Raw genomic sequence first — 6,866 nt, forward strand, 5'->3', positions numbered from 1 at the left:
TCATTTATTATTATTAAAATAATTACACATCTCAGATTATTCCCCAATAGATTATAACTTCTGAAATTACATTGGCTGGCACAGAGTAGTTCCATAATAAATAATATTTAGTAATAATTAAAATAATAATAACTCATGTGAAAAATAGTAACATTGTGCAATGGATAATATTTAAGATCATAAATTAATCTTCAAAAACACTGCTAGCAATTTAGAAATGACACATAAAATCAGTATAACTTAAGGGTAATTATAAATCTTGGAGTAATTCATTTGATTATGTTTTTGGGATGCAACATTTTTGCTTCTAGAATTCCTCGGTGACTACTCCAACTCTTTAGCTTATATTAGAAATTGACAGCTCATTAATAGCTCATTAGGAATGCCGTTAACTGTGCAAAAGAAAGATATTCTGCATAGTAGATTCTTACTTGTGAAATGTGTTGAAGTTTAGGTCAGATTCAGCATTTCAGGGAGAATAAACATCTCTGCCTCGCAATAATGAAAAAGCACACACATGCAGGGTTAAAATGAGGAAAAGAATGCCACAAGTTTCAATATATTTCAAAATATATTCCAATGTGACACACTTCTTTCTGCTACTTTTTCTCTGACTGCCAATTTGTAGAAGTTGCCTGTCAATCTCCATTTCCCTTCAAAACACATTCAGTTATCATTCATTCCAATGTTCTAATTTTAAAATCATTTGGAGATTTGGAAGTATTTGTCAATGGACAAAGCCAAGTCACATTTTATGAATAAACACATAAAAAGAAGATTATTAAAATATTTTTTTAAAAATAAAGAAAAAAATGATCCCAAAGTTTTGTTTTGTTTTTGAAAAATAAAAACTTAGGGGCGCCTGGGTGGCTCAGTCGTTAAGCGTCTGCCTTTGGCTCAGGTCATGATGCCAGGGTCCTGGGATCGAGCCCCGCATTGGGCTCCCTGCTCAGCTGGGAGTCTGCTTCTCCCTCTCCCTCTCTCCCTGCTTGTGTTCCCTCTTTCGCTGTGTCTCTCTCTGTCAAATAAATAAATAAAAATTAAAAAAAAAAAGAAAAATAAAAACTTAAGTATAAGAAAACAAAACCTAGGAGAGGAAATCACTAAAGACAGAACCAAAACCAAAGAAAGAAAAAAATGAGCAAAACCACTTCCACTGTTGGCTTATACCTGTATTCATGTTTGTAGTATGTAAGACCATAGTGCGTGTATAAATATATATTCCACATACTCCTGCATTGTCGTCTCGACTGTCTTTTACTGATTCTAGTTGCACTTGAATAGCAAAGGCACGCAGCAGGTAGATGGTCTAAGGGCCGCCAGGTGGAGGCTCAGGAATCACCATATTGGGTCAACACATGGGAGCTGCCTGGCTATTCCCCTGAGGAGGTACACTGCTCCTGGTACTGTAACACCATACATGGAGCGGACAGAGCAAGATCCTATTCCATCTCCCTCCTCCAAAAATCCATTTGATGTACTGTCCTCAGATAGAGGACGTATCAGATATTAAACTGATAAGAACAGATACTACCCTTGATATTAGCCAAAAGGCTGAGAAGTGATGATCCCAAAGTTGTAAAAAATACCCACATCTATCACCCAGCAACCCTCAGTTTGTTTCCTGAGATTAAGAATTCCTCATATCAGGGGCGCCTGGGTGGCTCAGTTGGTTAAGCGACTGCCTTCGGCTCAGGTCATGATCCTGGAGTCCCTGGATCGAGTCCCGCATCGGGCTCCCTGCTCAGCGGGGAGTCTGCTTCTCTCTCTGACCCTAACCCCTCTCATGTGCTCTCTCTCATTCTCTCTCTCTCAAATAAATAAATAAAATCTTAAAAAAAAAAAAAAGAATTCCTCATATCAGTGAGATCATATGATACATGTCTTTCTCTGATTGACTTATGTCGCTCAGCATAACACCCTCCAGTTCCATCCACGTCGTTGCAAATGGCAAGAGTTCATTCCTTTTGATGGCTGCATAATATTCCATTGTATATATATACCACATCTTCTTTATCCATTCATCTGTCGATGGACATCTTGGCTCTTTCCACAGTTTGGCTATTGTGGACACTGCTGCTATAAACATCGGGGTGCATGTACCCCTTCGGATCCCTACATTTATATCTTTGGGGTAAATACTCAGTAGTGCAATTGCTGGGTCGTATGGTAGCTCTATTTTCAACTTTTTGAGGAACCTCCATACTATTTTCCAGAGTGGCTGCACCAGCTTGTGAATTCTTTTTTATTTTATTTTATTTTATTATGTTATGTCAATCACCATATATTACATCATTAGTTTTTGATGTAGTGTTCCATGATTCATTGTTTGCATATAATACTCAGTGCTCCATTCAGTATGTGCTCTCTGTAATACCCATCACCCGGATAACCCATCCCCCCACTCCCCTCCCCTCTAGAACTCTCAGTTTGTTTCTCAGAGTCCATAGTCTCTCATGGTTCATCTCCCCATCCGAATTCCCCCCTTCATTTTTCCCTTCCTGCTATCTTCTTCTTCTTCTTCTTCTTCTTCTTCTTCTTCTTCTTCTTCTTCTTCTTCTTCTTCTTCTTCTTCTTTTTAACATATAATGTATTATTTGTTTCAGAGGTACAGGTCTGTGATTCAATAGTCTTACACAATTCACAGCGCTCACCATAGCACCTACCCTCCCCAATGTCTATCCAAAAAAAAAAAAAAAAAACCCTACATCTATGCTTTGAGCATGACTAGGGATAGGAAAACTATAGTCCAGGAGCCAAATCCAGTCCATTACCTATTTCTATAAAGTTTTATTGGAACACAGCCACACTCACTCATTTTGGAATTATCTATGGCTGTTTTCGTGCTATAATAGTAGAGTGAAGTAGTTGCAAAATATACCATATGGCCCATAACTCCTAAAATATTTACTATTTGGCTTATACTAGTTTATTGATCCCCTTTTAGACCGAGATAATTTTTAATTTATCTTGAGATGTATGTTATTTGAGTTATAAAATGGTATATAGATGAGGGAATATTTCTTTGGCTGGAAAGCCCACAAAACTGGGATCTTTAACTTTGGCTTCTGAACACCTTTAACACCTTTAGTTATAAGTAAATCACTGATTTATAAGCTTAGATTATAATTCTCATTTTCACTTTCTTTCTTTGTTATTACAACAGGAATGGGATGTCAGCTCACAAATGTAGTGTAGAATAAGTGTACTTTAAAATTTAAAAAATTTTTACTATAATTTCTATTTTGAACTCATAGTCCTCCAGGGTAGTAAAAATTTAAACTCAGTGTTTCAGCTTGTGGATTTTTCCTTATTTCACAATTTCCATGTCTGCTTGAGCTACAGAAGTATTGGGAGGACTGGTTATGGATGTTGACTCTTCTCTCTTCTAATCTGATCATTGTTCTTGTTTGGTTTTAGTCATTAATCCACACGTGATTCCACAGTTATCCAATATTCTCTATGGCATTTGCTCATTACGATCTAGACAGTTCACCATGAGACATTATTCTACCCTCTGGGCCTTTTCATGTCTATTGGATCTACTTCTATTTCAAAGCCATTTTATGGGGACTTGTGACTCACCTTGTTCTTCTTATAATCCTCTGTGGAGAAAAATCCCCATAGGCTCTACTTATCTATTCTTAGTCTTTATCTTTTTCATCTGGGTTTTTGTGCAGCTTCCTTGTGGCTCTGCCTGAGCATAAGGAGCAGAGGTTCTTTTCTAGAATATACTAATGCTTTATCATTTCCACTCTGTCTCCCTCCATTCTGTGGAAGCCCTGCATTTCTCAAATCCCATTTTTTCAATTCATGTATTTAAGCCCAGTGGTCTTCTCCTGTGAGAGAAGTCTATGATCTATACAAAAGAAACTCAAAAGATGAGCACATATCAATATATCTTGCCACATCTCTCTGCAAAAGCAAGGAGCCCAAATATCAAGTCGGTTTAAATAAAGGTGAGAGGAAAAAAGGAAAACAAAACTGGGAAACAAAAATAAAAGTCTGTTAAGGTTTCTAAAATAGTATTTCAGTACACCAATTGCTTGCTATTGCCATCTCAAATCGTAATCGAATATTAATTTTGTATATCAGTATCTCTTAGTACAGATATATTATTGGTACAGATAGGTTAGATTAGGGTAAAGCAACAATTAACTTCCACATCCTTGTAGTGTAATGTGATAAATGTTGATACCTTTTCAACTTCAACTGTATATTCATTACAGGTTGGTGTAGGTGTTTGTGTCATATAGCCTTTCAGAGCTGTAACATAATGGGGGCTCTACCATTTTGAGATTCACCCTTTGAAATATGAGTCTCTCCTCTTCATCAAGAAGAGGTAAAAGGAGACTAGAAAACAATGCAGTGATTTTTCTCTGGCTCAGCCAAGATGTGAACTATATCAGTTCAGCTCACTTATTATTGAATAGAGTTAGTACACATTTACATATAACAATAAGTAGGCTGAAAGTGAGTCTTCTCTATGTCCATGCAAGAGAAATTTGAAATGAGATACAGTAGTATTTCCAACACAGGGGATATTATATGATGATAAACATCCAATCCTTGTAAACTTTTGTATAGGGAATCTCAGCGATCATATTTTCAAATCATCTGATAAAACATACCACAATGCAAGAGAACAAGTCTATCTTGGAAAAAAAAGGAATAAACTAAAAAAAACAGTTTGTCTAGTCAGAAGCAAGTGAGGATAATTCCTCTTTCTAAGGGAAACAATTACGGGAGCATCCAGGATTTCTCCTCTGATACATTCCATATATCAGAACCTTGAGAGGCATGTGCAATTTAATTTTATTCCTTTACTAGTGTAACCATAATGAAAAGATAAGAATTCATAGCAAAAATGAATGTTTTCAAGTTTGCTTTTGCTATGTTAATGAAATACACTCTGTAAAGAAAAAAGTTATAGAAATATATGAATATTTAACTAATAATAGCTACACTATTGTGGCACTTATGACATCTTTTATTTATTTTCATTAAATGGAAGCTCATGAAAAATGAAAAAGCCAATTCTAGAGTCAAAGGACATATTGGCATGGTGTGCCCTCTCAATTAAAACATTTTCTTAAATAAGCAAAAGGGAAGTGTTATTGTAGGAGGAGAACATGAATTTTTCTTTGTTTCAGAAGTTTTAAAAATTATGATATGTATATATAACATATAAATAGCATATATAGTATATATAATGCATGTGTGTGCGAAATTTAATTCAGGACAGTGTGATTTGAAAAATAAGGCAAGCAGAATTAAAAGATTAAAGAGAAAAGAATAAAATTAAATTTTATTCCAACACAATGTAATAATTTTTTAATGTGTATTTAAGAAAATCAGAAATGCACATTATTTTCTTATTTATTGATTTGAACCAAAGGATATGATGATGATTTTTGCGGAACAATGTCTTTGAAATTGCTAGAAAAGTAAAAATAACTGTTTTAAGTAAGAATGTATCTACAGTTATGTATTAGAGCTCTTTCAATCACAAGTCTGTCACACTGTGGAAAAAACAACAAACATCTATTTAGTTGGAAACAGCATGTAGAGCAAATGGACTTGAGTCAGCAAACAGGCCACATGGCTGTGGAGTCCTGATTGACTTCCTTTCATTAGTTCCCTCTATCAAATAAACTGAAGTTTAAATTACCATCTTCAAAGTTTAATTTATTTTCTTAGTCAAGCAGTTAACCATATTTATAGAGGTCTGACAATTCTAGGAAAGAAAAGTGCTGATAGTAGCACCAATATGAGGAGAGAGATATATAAAAAATGTAAATTTCCATTTGAAATGCTAATGGAATATTTTTCTACAAATGCATGTAATTATAATTTACCAAAATTTTAATTTGGGGGGCACTGACATATCAATTTACTTTTAATCAGAATTTCTCCTTCCTTTAATTATATAGTCATTTATTTAATCCAGATTCACAACCATATAATCCTACATAAATAGATTTAAGCTTAATGTTGGGAAAAAGATGGAATGTTCTCAGCCTGTGGGAAGATGTCATTCTTAATTTAACACCCATATGATGCATTTATTTTATGTCCTATATAATGTATATTTATACATATTTACATATTTATTTATAACACATATTTATTATATATTTATATATAAATTTGTATATTATACACATATATGGAAACTGTCTATGAAGTTGAAGTCATTAGAGGTGAATGTCATGATGTAGTGCATTTTCTTTTACTGGAAGCAAGTAAGCCCAAACTTAGCTAACTCCAAGAACTGTATTATCGATGGGGATTCTTATAGTGGATGACAGTTTGAATTACATATCTTCTAAATAATTTTCAAATTATGAATTCATCTTTTAGAATCAAATTCTCATCTAATATAAGAATCTCCATCTGTAATACAGTTCTTGGAGTTAGCTAAGTTAGGCTTACTCGCTTCTAGTAAAAGAAAATACACTGTATCATGACATTCACCTCTAATGACTTCAACTTCATAGACATTTTTCTTAGACTGTGTTGCCTAGGAGCCCATGTAGGAGGTTTACTCAATGTAGGATGGGAGTGCCCTTGGAATCAACATCTGTGAGGGAGTGAAGGAAGTAGGATTACACAGATGAAGGAATTAAACTGGAATGTGATTGCACAAAGGCCTCAACCATGTGATGGAGAGCTCTGAAGCTAGGATAGCCTTTCAAAGTTGTCCTGCCTTCAAACAGAGAGGCTCATTTTTTAAAAAAAGATTTTATTTATTTATTTGGCAGAGAGGGAACACAAGCAGGGGGAGTGGGAGAGGGAGAAGCAGGCCTCCCGCCGAGCAGGGAGCCCGATGTGGGGCTCGATCCCAGGACCCTGAGATCATGACC

General features: G+C 35.1%; 1 non-coding gene across 1 annotated transcript; it reads right to left on the reverse strand.

The window, feature by feature from the left end:
• Positions 1-1,384: 1,384 nt before the first annotated feature.
• On the reverse strand, positions 1,385-1,566 carry LOC116635927. The gene has a single exon (XR_004300237.1). It is a non-coding gene; the product is annotated as a U2 spliceosomal RNA (small nuclear RNA).
• Positions 1,567-6,866: the final 5,300 nt, after the last annotated feature.

This window comes from Phoca vitulina, unplaced genomic scaffold, assembly GCF_004348235.1.
Source record: "Phoca vitulina isolate PV1807 unplaced genomic scaffold, GSC_HSeal_1.0 scaffold11, whole genome shotgun sequence".
In the NCBI taxonomy this organism is placed as follows: domain Eukaryota; kingdom Metazoa; phylum Chordata; class Mammalia; order Carnivora; family Phocidae; genus Phoca; species Phoca vitulina.